General features: G+C 39.1%; 1 protein-coding gene across 6 annotated transcripts in view; it reads left to right on the top strand.

The window, feature by feature from the left end:
* The window catches only part of LOC132806371 (protein eva-1 homolog A-like), a 399,357-nt gene that overhangs the window by 78,908 nt on the left and 299,547 nt on the right, over nucleotides 1-20,902 (top strand). The window contains exon 1 of one of the 6 annotated variants that reach the window (XM_060821238.1): nucleotides 3,225-3,278. The exons of 4 other annotated variants lie outside the window; for them this stretch is intronic. The gene's annotated coding sequence lies outside the window, so the exon portion shown is untranslated. Of the gene's footprint in view, nucleotides 1-3,224; nucleotides 3,279-3,315; nucleotides 3,340-20,902 lie in introns of those variants that run through there. One more of the 6 variants, XM_060821241.1, reaches the window with a different exon arrangement.

Below are 20,902 nucleotides of genomic sequence, written 5' to 3'. Positions count from 1 at the left end.
TGGATAATTGCTATATATGGAACTGCAAAATTAACATTGGCAAATGAGGAGCTAGTAGTAGCAATGAAGGGTTAATAGATCATTTGGGCTTGGTGCAACATAAAGTGGTGGAGTCTTAAATAGAACATTACAGCGCAGTACAGGCCCTTTGGCCCTTTATTTTGCGATGATCTGTGGAACCAATCTGAAGCCCCATTTAACCTAAACTATTCCATTTTCATCCATATGTTTTATTCTTTGACCATTTAAATGCCCTTAAAGTTGACGAGCCGACTACTGTTGCAGGCAGGGCATTCCACACCCCTACTACTCTCTGAGAAAAGAAACTACCTTTGACATCTGTCCTATATCTATCACCTCTCAATTTAAAGCTATGTCTTCTTGTGCTAGCTATCACCATTGAGGAAAAAGGCTCTCACTATCCTTTTGATTATCTTATATGTCTCAATTAAGTCACCTCTCAACCTTCTTCTCTCGAAAGAAAAGAGCCTCAAATCCCTCAGCCTTTCCTTTTAAGACCTTCCTTCCATACGATGCAACATCCTGTTAAATCTCCTTTGCGCCCTTTTCAATGCTTCCGCATCCTTCATATAATGTGGTGACCAGAACGGTGGGCAATACTCCAAGTGCAGCTGCACCAGAGTTTTGTAGAGCTGCAACATGAGCTCATGGCTCCAAAACGCAATTCCACTACCAATAAAAGCTAACGTACCATATGCCTTCTTAACAACCCTATCATGCTGGATGGCAACTTTCAGGGATTTATATAAATGGACACAGAGATCTCTCTGCTCATCTTCACTACCAAGAATGTTATCATTAGCCCAGTACTGTGCATTCCTGTTGCTCCTTCCGAAGTGAATCACCTCACACTTTTCCATTTGCCATCTCTCAGCGCAGTTCTGCAGCTTACCTATGTCCTTCTGTAACCTGCAACATACTTTGGTACTATCCACAACTCCACGGAGGTGAGTGTTATCTGCAAATTTACTAACCCATCCTTCTGTGCCCTCATCCAGGTCATTTATAAAAATGACAAACAGCAGTGGCCACAAAACAGATCCTTGTGGTATGCCACTAGTAACTGAACATCAGGATGAATATTTCCCATCAACCACCAATCTCTGTGTTCTTTCAGCTAGCCAATTTCTGATCCAAATCGCTAAATCGCCTTCAATCCCATGCCTCCGTATTTTGTGTAATAGTCTACTGTGGGGAACCTTATCAAACGCCTTACTGAAATCTATATACGCCAGATCAACCACTTTACCCTCATCCACCTGTTTTCTCAAAGAACTCAATAAGGTTTGTGAGGCACGACCTATCCTTCATAAAACCATGTTGACTACCGTAATCAATTATTCCTTTCTAGATGATAAATCCTATCTCTTATAACCTTCTCCAACAACTTGCACACAATTAAAGCAAGGCTCACTGGTCTATAATTACCAGGGTTGTCTCTACTCCCCTTCTTGAACAAGGAAACAACATTTGCTCTCCTCCAGTCTTCTGGCACTATTCCTGTAGACAATGATGACAAAGATCAAACCTAAAGGCTTTGCAATCTCCTCCCTAGCTTCCCAAGAATCCTTGTATAAATCCCATCCAGCCCAGGGGACGTATCTATTTTCACACTGTTCAGAATTGCTAATGCTTCCTCCTTGTGAATTTCAGTCCCATCAAGTGTAGTAGCCTGTATCTCCGTATTCTCCTCGACAACATTTCTAGTGTGAATACTGATGAAAATGTTATTTTAACTCTTCTACTATCTCCTCCGTCGCCATGCACAACTTTGCACTACTATCTTTGATTGGTCCTAATCTTACTCTAGTCATTCTTTTAATCCTGATATACCTATAGAAAGCCTGAAAGTTTTCCCTGATCCTATCTGCCAATGACTTCTCATGTCCCCTCCTGGCTCCTCTTGCTCTCTCTTTAAGTCATTCCTGGCTAACTTTTAACTCTCAAATTCCCTAACTGACCCTTCATGTCTCATCTTTACACAAGCCTCCTCCTTTCTCTTGACAAGATTCAACTTTTTTAGTAAACCATGGTTCCCTTGCTCGATCACTTCCTCCCTGCTTGACAGGTATGTACTTATCAAGGACATGCATTAGCTGTTCCTTGAAGAAGCACCAAATTTCAATTGTGGCCATCCCCTGCAGTTTCTGGTATTGAGTATGTCCAACTGTTACTGTTGGAGAATAAGCAAAACTTTTTGTTGTTTGTATTAAGATTGTTCTAACAGTGTATCATCTATCAATCAGGTTTCAGATTGGAATCTAACTTGTCCAGTGTTCTTCAATAATCACAACATCCATGCCCGATTTCCTAGGCTATGGTAGATAACATAATCCTTGCAACAAGTAAAACTATCACAAGTAGGGAGGGGAAAAGAAATAAGAAAATATTGCAGAAACAAAAATTGGTGATCGCCTAGATACTGATCTTTATGCTTAGCTCAGGGTTCAGCAAGAACCATGAAGTTGTTAGCTGGGTATTGGATTCCTTCCTAAATGGAATGGAATTAACTCTTGAGGTGTGAAGTTCTGGCAGGAACCAAATTGGATTTCTCTGGTCTTGATAATGTTGAGCTGATAAAGTCTGAGCAATCTTGTTTAGATTTGATGTGATGTTATCAATGTATAGAGCCTGGAATGACACCCCTTGTTTTTCAGAATGCCTGTGACACACAAACAGAAGCATAACACAGTTGGATGGATTTGTCATCCCTTTCTCTGGCAGTGGATGCTTTTAATAATTTGTTGTGAAAGGATTGTGCCATGTTGGGAGATTGAGATGTCAATATATTAAAAATGGTCACCAAAGTAGTTAACATCTTTTAACAGGTAGGATATTTTAAAATGAAATGGTGCATGGATTAAATTGTTTGATTGTCAGCTACAACTGTTTTGATAATGATGCTGGCTTTTAGCCCATCCAGTTTTGTGCACATTTTATTCAGCTTTTGCCAAATGTCCTACATACCTTCACGTGTCTGTGCAGCTCCTTTTATTGCACAGTAGTCTTCATTGTATCTGCAGGTACTTTTATCTCAGCTTCACATTTACCAGGTGCTTTAGATTTGAGACTTCTGTCTGTGAGTCTGCAGTTTGATCTGTTGGAGTAAACAGTGCATTAGACTAAAGTTTGGAGGCACAGAATGTGCCAGACTAGTTTGGGCTAGTGTGCAGTATTCTTTTTTAAAAAAAATTGATTGGACCACACACCTAAAACAACCGTATGAGACGTCACCAAGGTTAAAAGTAATAAACAGGGTAAGTAAAGTGAAAGAAGTATTAAAAAGAAATTAAACAGTGAAGATGAGCTTTTGTTGATGTAAGTTAAAACTTATGGTGCATTTTCGCAAATGGACCTCAACTTTACAAGAGATTGTGGTATTTTTTTGCTGCCAACTCTTCAGTATGTAATCTGTTAATCTTTTATGAGCTACTGATGCTTTTAACTGGATTGAATCAAATTAATTCCTGTCTGTTGTAACGTTTAACCTAGGGTGCACTGTAAGCATTGCCTCTAGATTTAGTAATGAAGTCTTTGTTGTGATGTTGACAGATAGGCAGAGAAGCGTGGAGCAGTCGAAAGATTAACATGGCTCCATGTAATTCAATCTCCTATATAGCTGTTGATTGTACTTCATTGTTTTCCACATACAAGGATTTCAGTGCACTTTTCAAAAATGTACTTTGAAATGTACGCAATATTACCACAAAGAAATTTGTAAATAAACTAAATATTGGTGAGTGGAAAAGTTTTTACAGAGAAATGAAGTAACTCATTGTGGATAGAATTGATTCTGTAAATAAAACAAAGCTGCAAAGTTAATTAATGGTCTGAATTTTCCAATGACCAGATACTGTTTCTACAGCAAATTTGTGACCCCATGACATCCCTGATGCAGGGCTCACTCTTGACGTAAAACAAAAGGGAGTGAAGTGGCAATCTGAGTATGATTGAAAATCTGGCCCAACGTGAAATTTACCTTTTGCTGTAGGATTAATTAGTATGGTTAACCTTTCAATAAAATTACACAGGCAGCCTGAACTAAAAGGCATGTATCTTTGTTGTTTTGTGAATGTTTCTTAGCTTGATTCAATTCATAGTAGTCCTGCTTCTTTGTTAAAAAGTAATGCGCTCAAGCCCACCCCAAATGTAGATATTTGTGGGTGCAGAGACTGGGGCACTAACTTCTCAAAGTGCTTGTGATGTACAATGAGCATCTGCTGAAGATAGTACCCCTCTTCCTTCCTGCCTGAAAACAGGCTGTCCACTGGTTCCCGGCTGCTATGTTATGGTATGGTAGGATAATAGGAGGTGAGTTTTTCTTGAGCACAACTGACCCTGAATTATTTGTTTACTTACGATAGGTGAGCTGTTGATTTCAGTATCTGCCCACCCATCATATTTAGAGCATTGAGCTTGGGATGGTTGGGGAGGTGGTGGACTGGATATAATCTCTAATCCTTCACTGAAAACAGTCAATTGGGTATGTACTACTAACCTGATTTTGCAATCTGCTCTAATACTTCAACCTCCTTCTGCATCTGAGATGCCTCTCCAAAACTAACACTTCTATGCCCTTTTTGTTTTTCAGATACTTTCTTACCCTAGTCTGCACTCTTCTTCCCTTTACTTTGCCACACCCCTTTTGTATCTTGTCCTCTTCTTACACTATTGATCCCTTGATCCCTCTCTTTTGGGACTACTCTCCAACTGTCCCCCCTCCTGCTGCTATTTTAGAGGATCATCACTTCCAGTTTCACGTGGTTTTTGGATATTCACTCACTTAAACAAAAGTCTTATGATTCACTTTCTGGCCCTGAAGGAAATCTAATTTATGCTTGGTTGCAATTGTCCCTTCATCAAAGGGTTCCCTCATTCTTAAGCATTTAATCACTCGTTTGGCCCAAACTACAACGGAGTGTTGTCTCATCACTAAGTTTCGGTTCGGCCTTCCCCTCAGCTTCTTAAAAACAAAGTGTGTAAAATTTTTCTCTCTTTTGTTCCAGATTCACTTCTTTCTCTCATATCCCTTTAGTTGAAATATGTATATTAGCAGTTTTGCTGCTTTTCCATTGCAACCATACCTGTAAACACTACTAATCTTCAAAGAAATTAAAGGTTAATGCAAAAAAAATTCCGGTATTCTTGCTTTGACTAGTATTTCATTCTTAATAATGCATAACTTTGTGGGATTGGTTCTAATTCTTATTTATGCAATCACACAGTACTGTAACCCTTTTGTTTTACAAATTATCAACATAAATTATAATGATAAGCGGCCCAGCCACTACTTGTAATGTGAAACCAGGAAATTTATTGACCTCATTAACCATCCTGTTAGTTTTGGATAATATTTGCCTACATGGACACTTAGATAATTCACCAATATCTGTTGGAATCTTGATAGAGTTTTTAGGAAGCTCACCTTTTATTCCATTCTGTTACATGAGTGGAATTAATGGGCAATCAATGGGTACATCAATAAGAAGAAGAAGAACAAACTGGCGGCAACTCACTATTTTTGTTAAGCCTGTAACCCTATTTTTGAGACCTTTTATTGCTTGTTTATGTGGAATTGGCCAGATTAAAATTATCTCTCCCATCTCTCAGTTTCTTATTGTCCAACAAAAAGATTTCTTAGACTATTGGCAAAAATATTTTCCAAATTTCCTTACCATGTTTCCTGAACTTGCTAACGAAACTGGGATACAAATTCACTGATATCCCAGCCCTTCATTCGTAATGAATTGTACATAAACAGGGAAAGTTGCCATTTAGTTCAATCATATAATACCATCACAATTCAGGCATTCTGAAGTCCTCTTGCATTCACTGTCAGAGACTCTCCCATTAGATAGTGACCGGTAGTAGATTGTCATGTTCTCACTAATGCACTAATTTTCTCAGTTTCCTCCTCGAAAAATATTTGCAAGAGTCATTGTTGTTTTTTGTATCATGGTCAGTGTGCTAGTGTACCTTTTACAAGAGTTGCTCATGATGTTATTACGATTTGGAGATGCCGGTGTTGGACTGGGGTATACAAAGTTAAAAATCACAACACCAAGTTATAGTCCAACAGGTTTATTTAGAAGCACTAGCTTTCAAAATACTGCTCCTTCAACAGGTGGTTGTGGATTATAAGATTGTAAGACACAGAACTTATATCAAAAGTTTACAGTGTGATGTAACTGAAATTATATAATGAAAAAGACCTAGATAGTTTGTTAAGTCTCTCATCTTATAGAATGAACATTTTGATTTCAGTTTTTTTTTAGATTAGATTACTTAGATTAGATTAGATTACTTAGTGTGGAAACAGGCCCTTCGGCCCAACAAGTCCACACCGACCCGCCGAAGCGCAACCCACCCATACCCCTACATATACCCCTTACCTAACACTACGGGCAATTTAGCATGGCCAATTCACCTGACCCGCACATCTTTGGACTGTGGGAGGAAACCGGAGCACCCGGAGGAAACCCACGCAGACACGGGGAGAACGTGCAAACTCCACACAGTCAGTCGCCTGAGGCGGGAATTGAACCCAGGTCCCTGGCGCTGTGAGGCAGCAGTGCTAACCACTGTGCTACCGTGCCGCCCCATATGTAAATTGTAGAACTTTTTTAAAAGTTCCGTTCTCAAGTGAACTTTAACAGTTGCTGTCATGTTGGTCCAGATAATGCATTTAAGGGGTAAGCTGCCCTGTGTGAGACTGTCTGTGCCACAATGTTAAACTGATTCTAATCTAAATGAATGAATTTACAGAATCTTACATGGATTCACGCAGTTTTTGAGCAAAATAAAATGTAAAGTGGAGAGGATCTCCAAGAACATTGCACACGGACATCACGTTTCTACAGAAATGCAAGAAAACAGGAATTTTCCCAAAAGGATTCTGTATCATGAACCCACTCAAGTCGACCTACAGCACAGACTAGGTGGGAAGACTTCGCTATCGCACCTCTCGAAAATCTTTAATCATCTCATGCACCAACTCTGCAGCAGGCACTGCAACCTTGAAATTAAGATGGAGTCCACACTCTTAGCCTACAGTCAGTATATAACAGTACAGTTATGGGACATTACCAAATAGGCAAGGTGACAAAACTACACCACGTACATGTACACCAAGAATAAGAAACTGGAGAAACTTGGCATCACCACCAACAGTAGACAAGCCCAACCTGGCATCACAATGGAAAACATTATCACCACAGGGAAGTCGATCGTCAACTTATCGGACGACACCCTTCAACTGGAAGAGATTGAAGTTCTTAGCAGGGGTCTCAGTTTCTGCCCCACCACCAAAATGGACCCCATGGTTCTTGCAGCAGACACTGAGGAATTCATTAGATGAATGAGACTCCAAGAATTCATTCAAGATGCCAGCAGTGATCTCAGTGAGCCCACTGATGAACCAGAACAGTCATCACAGGGATCCGTAGAGGAGCAATCAAAGAAGGAGTCAATTTGGACCCCACCAGAGGGCAGCTTCACATGTATGCTCAAACCATCAGGAAATATATAAATACCAGATTCATTACGGCACCCACAAGGTAGAGCAGAACATCATCCGATCACAACGCAATGCCATCCATGCTCTCAAAACCAATCACAACATTGTCATCAAACCAGCAGATAAAGGAGGAGTCATTGTCATTCAGAATTGAACAGACTATTGCAAGGAAGTGTATTGATAACTGAACAACCAGGAACACTACAGGCAACTACTGGCTGATCCGACCAAAGAGCACGCCCAAGAACTAAACACATTGATCAGGACTTTGGATCCAGTCCTTCAGAGTTCCCTACGTGCCCTTATCCCATGTACTTCTCGTGTAGGCGATGTCAACTGCCTTCCGAAGATGCACAAAGCCAATACACCAGGACGACCCATCGAACCAGGCAATGAGACCTTGTGTGAGAACCTGGCTATGTTGAAGGCATTTTGAAACCCATTGTATAGAGGACCCCCCAGCTTCTGTCATGACACTACAGATTTCTTACAGAAACTCAGCATCTACGGACCAGTCAAACTGGCAACATTCCTCGTCAAAATGGACATTTCAGCACTCTACACCAGCATCTCCCACATTGATGGCATTGCAGCAACAGCCTCAGTACTCAATACCAACAACTGCCAATCTCCAGGCACCGTTCTATAACTCCTCTGCTTTATCCTCGACCACAACATTTTCACTTTTGACAACCAGTTATTCATCCAGACAAACGGAACAACCCTGGGGACCAAATTTACACCCTAGTATGCCAACATTTTCATGCATAGGTTCCAACAAGACTTCCTCTCTATGGAGGACCTCAAACCAACACCATGCACCAAGTACATTGACAACACTTTCTTCCTCTGGAGCCATGGCAAGGAGTCACTAAAACAACTACACAGTGCTATGAATAAGTTTCATCCCACCTCACCATGGACTACTTTCTACTGTCTGTCTCATTCTTGGACACATGCATCTCCATCAAGGATGGGCACCTCAGCACCTCACTATTGTACCATGGATAATCTAATGATGCTACACCTCTCCAGCTTCCACCCTAAACATATAAAAACAGCCATCCCCTAAGGACAAGCCCTATGCATACATAGAATCTGTTCAGATGAGGAGGAATGTAACGGACACCTGGAAGTACTCAAGGATGCCCTCATAAGAATGGGGTACAATGCTCAACTCATCAACTGCCAGTTCCAGTGTGCCGCGATGAGAAACTATAATGACCTCTTCAGGAGATAGACACCTGCTGCAACCGACAGAGTACCTCTCATTGTCCAGTACTTCCCAGGAGTCGAAAAACTACGCTATGTTCTTTGCAGCCTGCAAAACATTATTAATGAAGATGAGCCTTAAAACAACCACCAAACCTCCAAACAGATCATTGTTCATAGGAAACTGCCCGGCTTTCAGGACAACACCATGCAACCCCTGGTCATGGTAGACACTGCAAGACTGCAGAGTGTGGGCAAGGTTACTGCCATTACGTGTGGGGACACCTCCCACCATGTACGTGGCAGGTACTCATGTGACTTAGGCAACATTTTCTATCTCATACGCTGCAAGCAAGGATGCCCTGAGGCATTGTACATTGGCAAGATCAAGCAGAGGTTATGGCAACGGATGAATGGACACCGCACAATAATCAACTGATTGAAGTGTTCTCCGACTGGGAGGGAACACTCCTGCGATCCAGGACATTTGACCTTGGACCTTTGGGTAACCATCCTCCAAGGCGGGCTTCAGGACAGGAAGCAATGAAAAGTGGCTGAGCAGAGGCTGAGAGCCAAGTTCGGTACCCATGGGGATGGCCTTAACTGGGTCCTTGGGTTCATGTCACACTACAGGTGACCCCATTGCAATACACTCTCACGCACAGACTTATACCTCTTTACACTCACACACATATACACACTCTCACACAGACACTCATAACCTTCTTTCTCTCTCTCTCTCTCACACGCACGCACACACACATACACGTTTAATTTTGTGGGGTGAATTTGTACTTGCAGAATGACATTTCATTTTGCTCATTTCAGAATGTAACTTTTGAAAGAGTTCTACTATTTACATATGAAACCAACATGTTCATTCTAAAACATGAGAGACTTAACAAACAATCTAGGTCTTTTTCAATATATAATTTCAGTTACATCACACTGTAAACTTATGCTATAAATTCTGTTTCTTACCATCTTGTTTCCTCAACCACTTGATGAAGGAGCAGTACTCCAAAAGCTAGTGCTACCAAATAAACCTGTTGGACTATAACTTGGTGTTGTGTGATGTTATTACTGTATCATTATAATGTGACCTGGGGGTTTAAAATCTCATACTTCATTATATTTCCAATCGTTCAAAACATTACAATCAACATGAAGCCGGCTCCTCTGTTGTCACCTATTAAGTTAATAATAGACCAGAGACTCTGTGCAAAATTTGTGTACAGTAGTTTGCAGTAACAAATGTCTTCAGTTGTTCAACACTGTCATAACCACTTTCATTTTCAATGTTATGGGTGATATCATAAGCATTGCTGCAAACTCACATCATTGTTAACCTAAACAGTGCATTTGTAGACTAGGAGGCATCACTCTCAACTTAATGATGTCTTTATTCAATGCACACACATTGTGTTTACAAAGGAGTAAGTAGAAAATTATGAAACGCAGCGTGCCCTATTCATAAGCCTCCTATCCCAAACTGACCTGTTGAACTTAAGGCCAACAAATAATAGTTCAGACCATTTAACTTAGCATTGACCAATCAAACTTGGAATATTTGTGTTCTGCATTCTTTGGTTTTCCATTAGACACCTTTGATTTTAATTTCTTCTGAATATTCCACTCCCAGAAATCAGATTTCATCTCTATTCTAACACTAATTTGCACAATGTTTTCATTGTTGGTATTCAAAATAATTCTTAGCAAGTTGATCTTCAGATTTCAAATAAATTGCAGTGTAAATTATTAGTGTGTTTTCAGATTCCTATTTACAAAAACTTATTTCAGACACTTTCTTGAATATTAGCAGAGAAAGCATGTTGCCTTTCTAGATATTTTTAGCCCATGAGAGCACTGTTAAGATCTTGTTGCCATGACCTAATCAGTGAAGTATATCAGTTATGTATTGCTCCTATACCTAATGTAACTTTCAGCAATGCAAGGAATGCACTTCTTTCAGGCATAAGTACATTACAATCTTGGTTTCATAATGACAGAAAATAATCTGTTGAAAAGTCCTTCAAACATAACCTTGTCATGATTTGTAAATCAAGAAAATAAGAATACAATAAATTCTACATTAATTTTAGAGACTGTTATGATTTCTTTAGTTGAACATTATACGCAACTTTCTCATTCCTTTTGAATATATTTTCAAAAGAACAACACCATTCTTTCAAATAAAAAGTTAAAACGTATTCTGATAACTATGCAGTGTAATCCACTACAAACATTGTGAAGCTTTCAAGGTAGGGATATTCCTGATTACTCCATGTTTTTAAAAAAAGACTTGCAGTAGCCAGTTTATTTACTACTAATGTTATTTGCTGTTTATGGGTAATTTTGAAGTAATAGACCCTTTGTGAATAACATTTGGCAACCTAAATTGTTTATATACATTTTGACACTGTAACACAGGCAAATTATGTTGGAACATTTGTATCACTTATCTGTGATATAATCTCAACAAATTTGGACCTTTCAATTATTCTCTTTAATTCTATAACTCAGTAAGGAACAATATGTGGAAGATACAGGCTGGTTTTATCTTTGTATTGTGGAAGTTAAATGCTCTTAGCCACCACAATGGTGCAGAAGCTATAATTGATCCCAGGTGGGTTGGAGTGTTTCATGAATTGGAGTTGAAGACTCCCGAGCATGAAGTTACCTTAATCAAATTCAGTATTATTCTTAACTTTTCTAACAATAGTTAATGCATGATCAGAAAATCAAAGATCCGAATTTAAGTAATATTCATGAACAGCTCTAAACAGTTTCGTTTTAATGTTATCACTGCTACTTGTTCTATTTCTGATTTGTGAACACCGTTGAATTGATGTAATTGGCAGTTGTTGTGACCACTGGAAGTAGGTGGAAATACAAATTGTTTCTTTCTTTCATGAAAAGAGTTAGAAGTAGTGGTGTATCAAAAAAAGGACAAAACTCAGAATTTCGAAGAATTGCCTACAGTGTGGAAACAGGCCATTCGGCCTATTGAGTCCACACTGCCCCTCCAAAGACTATCCGATCCAGACCCACATCCCCTAACCTATCCCTGTATCGTTGCATTTCCATGGCTAACCCACCGAGCCTGCACATCCCTGGACTGATATTTGAATTTTCAGATAGTTTAAAAATATATATATTCATAATGTTATTTCTCATTTGAAGGCGCTTATCACTTGATTGTTTTGTTTAAAATGTTAAAATCATAAAACAATAACATTATACCATTGTAAGGAATCTATCAGTAAACAAACAACTGTTGCTGAGGAGCAGCAATTGGCTGATAGTTGACCTTAGGTTGTGATTAGGAATTCAGTTTTGTAGCTTTATGATGCAGGTCAGTTTAAACAAAGAGACTGCCTTAGCAGCAACAATAGATTGGGGATATTTTCTTCTGTTGCCTCCTACTTTTGTTTGCATCTGCGAAGGACAGCTCCACCTATCACCACATGGTTGTCACTCCAAAAACCTACCACTGATTTTCCTTGGACCCTTCTGGACTTCGAGAACCACATCCCTATTATGTGCAAATGTAAGTCTTTGCCTGGGGCTTGTTGCAGGGCCACTTTCTCTTGGTTTATGCCTTGAGTGACCATACTTCAGCAGAGCCCAGATTGTGATAGGTTAGGGACTCTCAGTGCACGGACAGTTAATTTTTACTATTATAATTCTTCAGAGTTTGTTCAAATTAAGTTTTTGTGATTTATTTTTATAATTTTTAAATTAATATTTTGAGTTTTTTAAAAATACATCTATTTTCTAATCAACTTGTTCAGAGACGTTACTACACGTCATGCAGCATCCGAAGAGTAAAAGAATCAACGTTTTGAGCATAAGTCCTTCATTAGGGACTTGAAGCCAGATCTCCTGGCTCAAAGATAGGGACCTACCAGTGTGCTACAAGAGCCCATTTTGAATTTATTAATTATAAGCATCTGAAACTTTGTGTTTCATAAAGCATGTTCCATAGGTCATTACTAAACTCACAATGGAACTTCTTAATGTGAGCCCAAGAAACTAGGAGTGGGTATCATTCCACTGTACTTCCTATTATCAGTGAATGTGTGTCTTGCAAGAGAAATAGACCATGCAGTCTCTCCCATCAAATTATTATCATGCAGTTTATATGTATTAGAAATAGATTGGTCTTGTTCCATTTTGTAGATGGAAAACTAAGCATGTTACTCAAAGTGTCTGGAGGCTTTCACACAGCAACAAGGACATATCTAGTTTAAAGTGTAGTATTGTATTAAACAAGTCATTAGGAGGATTAAGTTGTAGTTAGCTAGTTTTCTGCCTGGAAGCTACTGGTGGTGGATTTGGGGACAAGAACATGAAAATCCAAAAGGAAATGCATTTGTACAAGATCACGTATGGAATACACATTAGGTAATTTACTGTATAATAAAGAAGTAGACAGGTCTGCAAACTGTGGAGCCACCCACTCATCCTGTGGGGTGTTTGCATTTTAGTTTTATCATTAAATCTCTGAATGTGATAACTGTAAAAAGGCACACCTACTGATTTGTCCTTTGCAGTTTGCATTTAAATCATCTGCTGTGGTTTCTGTAAATGTCCTGCAGACCTGATCTGGAATTTAGGATTTTTTTCTCAGTAAGTTGCTATTTTTGTGTTACACCAAGGAGCAAAATATTAATGTTATCGGCGTCTATTTCCTATGGTGATGTGTGTTTAGCGGGTAGCTCACTTTTAAGCCAAAGTGAACAAGTAGCGGATACAGTAAATTAAACAGTTCCATACATGCTCAAAGTTGTTCATTGATTTGTTGATAAATCCTTGCATGGCAGTATTGTTTAATCAATCTAATATGCTAACTTAGAGAAGCATGCTACAAAACCTACTTAACCATTTACCTTTATTTATCTTTATGAATCCCTGATTTCCCTACACGTTTTGTGAATGTAATTATTTTTTATTTCTTGCCAAGTTTGGTACCTCTTTGTTTTTTTCTTCTCTATATCTCTACCATTAGTTGAAACGGTAGTTGCAGACTTCTTTATAACTAGCTTCACTGTTATTCCTTGATTTACACATTGCATTTGATTGTCAATTATTCTCTCTTTTGATATAGAACATGCCCACAAAGCTGAAAACTTAAAGAAATTGACCAGTGAGGCACATTCAATGCAGCAGTAATTGGGACAAAGAGTTCGCCTTAAGTCCACTCTTTGTAAATCTTTGTTTGAATATTCTTGCCATCATATTTTTAAAAGTAAGACTCATTATGCTTCATGGCTTGGTGGCAGTGCACAATTTTTCTCAAATCATAACTATTTTGTATTCAAATGTGATCAATTGCTGGCATTATAGTATGCATTTCACTGTACATATAGTTTTAGAGATTTTTTTCCTCTTGTTGAATAAATTTGGATAACATGCCAGGAGGGAAGGATGTAGCTTTGTTCTGCCCTAGTTTTAATTCTCGTGCTTCACTTGTTCTGCTCTTCAGAGAGCAGTGGTGGCAAGGCATTAAATATTTTTAAGGCTGAGTTAGATTTAAGTATAAGATAAGAGAGTCAAAGGGTGTAGGGAGGAAAGTAGAATTGTGGTCACAATCAGATCAACTTTGATCTTATTAAATGACAGAGCAGGCTGAAGAGATGAATGTCCTATGCCTGCTCCTAAATTCATATTTTCAGATATAATTTACTATTAGACCAGCCAACAGTAAGGAATGTGGAGTCTATTTAATCGTGACCTCATCTTTTAAGGCCCATTTATAAGTAGATATCTCTTTTATCATGTGATTTGATTCCACAAGTTTTGGATTCTTTGTAGACTATTTGAGGAGAATGCAAAGTCAATAACTGTCTTCATACTTACACTTCAAATGATATTTATTATACATTAATACTAAATATTGCTGTACATGATAATTATTGATATACCAGGCTCTGACTGCTAGTATGATCTGTCTTTTTCATGTGTTCCTGTTTGGGCAGTTGGATCTGTTGCAGAGATCCCATATCTACAGTGTCCTTTCTAGTGTGTTCAAACTCTACCCACACCGATCATTAACAGGCAGTTCCATAAAATCATCACACAGTTGTTCCTGGATCCTAAAAACATTACATAACACTATACTGTTTATTCTCAAGGGAATTTTGATGAGTATCTATTTTTGTGCACATTATTACACATTAATACAAACTGATTAACAATTTTTTATTGGGAAATTGTCTCTGCTAAGCCAGACTAAATCTGTTTTATATATAACTACAGTAATATTATACAGTCAGTTCTGCTATAACGTAGTTTTATTCTCGTGCAATTCAGTGTTATAAGAAAATCACATAATAACAACACGATTTAAACTAAGGGGGCCAAAATTGCATTATAACCAATGTACACTTTAAGAATTTGTGCTTTAGAAACAATGCCTCCTATTTGTCAATCGTTTTATAGTGAATTCATGTTAATGAAACACATAGCAGGGTGACCTGTACCCTGTACAATGTTTTGCACCTTGGTAACAGAATAATAAAAATTGAAAAGGTGGATGGGATATTGGCTACCTCAAGGACTTTGAAACATGCAAGTGTATTCTGGAAGTTGAGGGGAGATCTAATTAAGGTGTTTATGTTGGTAGACACACAAATGGCTCAATAACACAAAATATTTATTGAGGTCAAGGAATCCAGAGCAAGGGGGTGTAGTTTTGAAGCAAAGCTAGGTATTTGTTTGTGAAACCAAAAGCACAATTTAACATCCATTTTCAAGGAGCTATGAACCTGCACTCCAAGGTCTCTTTGTTCAGCAACACACCCTAGGACGTTACCATTAAGTGTATAAGTCCTGCTAATATTTCCTTTCCCAAAATGTAGCACCTCACATTTATCTAAATTAAACTCCATCTACCACTTCTCAGTCCATTGACCCATCTGGTCAAGATCCCGTTGTAGTCTGAGGTAACCTGATCAAGAAATTTGAGATTGCCTCTGATGTGATGATATAAACAGATTTTTGAATGTCTGGAAGTTATGTCATTTTTAATTGATGAATCTTCTACTTTTGCAAAATTGTCACAATAGAATTTACTGTGGCTAACCTGATTTTTTTTTTTGGCTCGTTTATATCTTCCAACAGATTTATATTTTCTAGTCAATACTACAGTATGCTTTGTGCCAACTACTTGGGTAGAATGTTATGTTTTTCATATGTGTGATTTTCTTGCTTGAGCGCAGATAAAGTTTGTATTATTGCACTGTCCTTACTGACCACGTTTCAGCTTGAAGGCTTTCCATTTGGCCTCATCACACTGTGGAATCATGTACTTAATATTCTTTTCAAGGTGCGAACAAAATGTAGACCAGTTAGCTAATTTGTCAACTCCTCCTTTGTTGAATGGTGGTGCATGTCTGGAGAGTCAGTCTGATTGCTAGATTAATGTAGGCATTGCTTCTTGTTGATTAGTGAAAGCAACTGTGAAGATGAGCAACTTGCAATCCTGATATGCCATCATGCTTTACTCTTAATACTTGCATCTCTCTCAAACTGATTGATGTTCCAGGGAAAACAACCCCAGCCTATTTAATCTCTCCTTATAGCTCAAATCCTCCAACCCTAACAACATCCTTGTAAATCTTTTTTGAACCCTTTCAAGTTTCACAACATCTTTCCGATAGGAAGGAGACCAGAATTGCACATAATATTCCAACGGTGGCCTAACCAATGTCCTGTATAGACGCAACATGATCTCCCAAATCCTGTACTCAATACTCTGACCAATAAAAGAAAGCAAACCAAATGCCTTCTTCACTATCCTATCTACCTGCGACTCCACTTTCAAGGAGCTATGAACCTGCTCTCCAAAGCTTCTTTGTTCAGCAACACTCCCTAGGACCTTACCATTAAGTGTATAAGTCCTGCTAATATTTACTTTCCCAAAATGTAGCACCTCACATTTATCTAAATTAAACTCCATCTACCACTTCTCAGCCCATTGACCCATCTGGTCAAGATCCTGTTGTAGTCTGAGGTAACCTTCTTCGCTGTCCACTACACCTCCAATTTCGGTGCTATCTGCAAACTTGCTAACTATACGTCTTATACTCACATCCAAGTCATTTATATAAATTACAAAAAGTAGTGGACCCAGCACCAATTCTTGTGGCACTCCACTGGTCACAGACCTCCAGTCTGAAAAATAACCCTCTACCACCCCCCTCTGTCTTCTACCTTTGAGCCAGTTCTGTATCCAAATGGCTGGTTCTCCCTGTTTTCCATGAGATCTAATCTTGCTAACCAGTCTCCCATGAGAAACATTGTCGAACACCTTATTGCAGTCCATATAGATCACATGGCAGGAACTAAAACCCATTTTGCTGACTTCAAGGCTTCTACTGAAACAAGTTGCTCACATACTTTTTTTTAGGTGAAAGTGAGTACTGCAGATGCTGGAGATTAGGGTCAAGAGTATGGTGCTGGACATTCCTGATGTAGGGCTTTGCCCAAAATGTCAATTTTCCTGCTCTTCGGATGCTGCCTGACCTGCTGTGCTTGCCACATACCTTTTTTGCCTAGCAGAGTTTCCTTGTTGCATTCTGCAGGTACAAGATATGGGATGTGGCATGGTGGCTCAGTGATTAGAGCTGCTGTGTCAAAGCACCAGGGACCCGGGTTTGATTCCACCCTCAGATGACTGTCTGCGTGTAGTTTGCATATTCACCCCATGAATGTGTGCGTTTCATCCAGGCGCTCCAGTTTCCTCTGACAATTCAAACATGTGCAAGTTAGGTAGATTGGCCATGCTAAATTTCCATTCATGTCCAGGTTAGGTGGATTAGATATGGGAAATGCAGGGTTACACTGGGAGCAGGGTGGGTCTGGGTGGCATGCTTTTTGAAGGGTTGGTGTGGACTCAGTGGGCTGATTAGCCTACATCCACACCATAAAAGATTCTAGAAGTGAAGAATCAGGAGAGAAGGGCTTTCATCAAATTGGTCATATTGTTAAATAAGAGTCAGGTCTATTAGAGAACAGATTGTAGAAGTTTGGAGATAAACTAGTTTCTCGAACCATGATGGCAGCAGTCAGAGTTTTCACTGTAGCACTTAGACAGTGGGTGGATGTTGCTATTGCTGAAACAGAAGCTGAGGTGTTGACTATTAGATGCTGTATCATTTTTGATGAGCAAATATTTCCATAGTGAAAACGATGGCCTCCAAACTATGAACTGCATTGGTGCCAAAATCATCCATGTTTCTTGATACTGAGCATAAGCTATCCAACACACCAAGTATGTTGCGTATGCAACTGCCTTCTTCTGAGCCTTTCCCCAGCAAATTCCTCCATCGTCGGAGGCTGAGGGGTGACCTTATAGAGGTTTACAAAATTATGAGAGGCATGGATAGGATAAATAGACAAAGTCTTTTCCTAAGAGTTGGGAAGTCCAGAACTAGAGGGCATAGGTTTAGGGTGAGAGGGGAAAGATATAAAAGAGACCTGAGTAGCAACTTTTTCACAGAGGGTGGTATGTGTATAGAATGAGCTGCCAGAGGAAGTGATGGAGGCTGGTACAATTGCAATATTTAAAAGGCATTTGGATGATTATATGAATAGGAAGGGTTTGGATGGATATGGGCCAGGTGCTGGCAGGTCGGACTAGATTGAGTTGGGATATCTGGTTAGCATGGATGGGTTGGACCAAAGGGTCTGTTTCCATGCTGTACATCTCAATGACTCTATGTCACTTCTAACAGACCTTTGCATCTAGAAAAAATGTGGAATTGTACCATTAGCCAGTAAATGTCAACCAGCAAGAAATCAAGTATTCAATTACCACTTTAAATAATATGTGTAGGGATGTCATGGTTAATTTATATTCAGAGCAGACTGGCAGCATTGCTGGCCTCCAGTCAGAGCAACTGACTGTTTCAAAGTGCACAGATTATGACACTCATCAGTGTAAGCTCCATGCACTCCACCTAGACCAAGGTTATTTGTTGTAAATGGGTTCACAATATTGGATGCTGTTTTGATTCCCAAATACACCCAAACATATGGTCCAGTTTCATGTTTGTGAATTCATATCATGGATTTTGTCATTTCATGTTTTGTGCTTTGCACGAGAATGGCTTTTGATTTTTTCTGCTCCAAAATTCACTTAAGAGGATATTGAAGTCATGAGTATTCGATCTATGTTGTTGAAATGATCTTATAGAATTTTGCTGATGTTTTGCTGCTGTCTCATGAAGAATGGAAACTGATAAATTTGGCATTGACGTCTATTGGTAATGATTTTGGTCTCCTGAAACACTAGACTTTACTGTTGCATAATGTGGCTACGTTAACCAACTGTTGCTCTGAAATCTTCGTTGGGCTCATGCTTTGATTTGGCCTGCTAAATTGTCATTAGAAATGCAATGTATTTATTCTGATTATTTCCAAGGACATGTTTTGAGTGCCTTAACTGTTGATGGGCCTCTGTTTTCATGGTGTATGCGATTTCCAGGTTTTCTTTCTTCCGTCTCACGCTAGGTTTACAACCAACACAAGATTTTCCTGTTTGTTGAGTTAACATGATGACATTTGGCTTGCAGCCAATTTTGTATGCTATTCTTTTTCCAGATCACTTTTGCTCATGGAGTAAACCTTGAGTTGCAAACTTTGTGAGCATGTCAAACTCTCAGGCATCTACTTAGTAAGATGACCTTAACTTTATTAGTTGAGTAAAACAAACATTTCTGAGTTGAAAAACTGAGCATAATTTGTGGATTAATGTGAGGATAGTGTGTCCCAGCAGAAAATAAGAGAATCCATTCATATTCTTATTACATGAAACATGATTTTTGAAAATGGGATAGCTTCATCTGCAATCTATGGTCTCAAGTCTCCAATCTCTGCAGCATCAAAAGATTCATCTTTTAGTTGACAACAAGATTCTAAACCTTCTGCAGAGACTACCCTTAACTTCTTCAAAACACAACAAGTTAAAGAGTCAAACTGCAGTTGAATCTCTTTTAGGTGTTTTGTAAACTGTGTATATACACATTACTGAAAGTCAACTTAATCAGACCTTCTTAAATGTGTGTAATTTAGTCTGCAAACATAGTTTACTCCCAGTTCTTTGAGAGAGAGGTTTAAAATCACAGCAAGGAAGCATGCTGTATAAACAATGCAACACAAGAACTTAGTACAGTCATTAGTGCTGGTTTGTCCCTTTCTGTGAAATGCAAATTAGTTTTTTCTAATTCAAGGGATGAAAGCCTCATTGGCTAGGCCAGCATTTATTGCCCATCCCTCATTGCCCAAAACACAGTTGAGAGTTAGCCACATTGATGTGGATCTCAAGCCACGTATAGGCCAGAGCAGGTAAGGATGGCATGTTCCTTCCGTAAAGGACGTTAGCAAACTAGATTGGTTTTTCCTGACAATCGACAATGGATTAATAGTCATTATTAAACTCTTAATTCTAGACACTTTTTGAGTTCAAATTCCACTATCTGCCATGGTGGGATTCGAACTCATGTCCCCAAAACATTTCCTGAGTCTCGGAATTAACAGACCAGTGATAATGCCACTAATATCACTATGCCGTTGCCTCCTGTTAGTGTTTTACATATATGTTTTTAAAATGCCTTTACTTTGGAACCCATAAACTGTTGTCCAATTATTTTAAGGGAAGTAGTTGAAAATGTGTTGCTGGTTAAAGCACAGCAGGTTAGGCAGCATCCAAGGAACAGAAAATTCGACGTTTCGGGCCAGAGCCCTTCATCAGGAATGAGGAGAGTGTGCCAGGCAGGCTAAGATAAAAGGTAGGGAGGAGGGACTTGGGGGAGGGGCGATGAGATGTGATAGGTGGAAGGAGGTCAAGGTGAGGGTGATAGGCCGGGGTGGGGTGGGGCGGAGAGGTCAGGAAGAAGATTGCAGCCTTACCACATGAGTGTAGGTTTGATTTGATTCTGAGTCACCGTGGAAGCACTTTGACAAGATTCTAGACAATAAAGAATGTTTAGTTAAAAGAATTTTCAGGGACTCTTTCTTTTAATTTTTGAGTCGTTGAAGATGATGGGGGCAGACAAAAAGGGTTACAGTTTAAGAATAAGCAGTCTTTCTTTTAAGGTAACAATGAGAATTCTTTTCCCTGAGTTTAAATTGTCTGGAATTCTTTTC

This window comes from Hemiscyllium ocellatum, chromosome 3, assembly GCF_020745735.1.
Source record: "Hemiscyllium ocellatum isolate sHemOce1 chromosome 3, sHemOce1.pat.X.cur, whole genome shotgun sequence".
NCBI lineage: Eukaryota > Metazoa > Chordata > Chondrichthyes > Orectolobiformes > Hemiscylliidae > Hemiscyllium > Hemiscyllium ocellatum.
The sequence above is the reverse complement of the archived record's forward strand: the minus strand, read 5'-3'. Positions and strand labels throughout refer to the sequence as shown.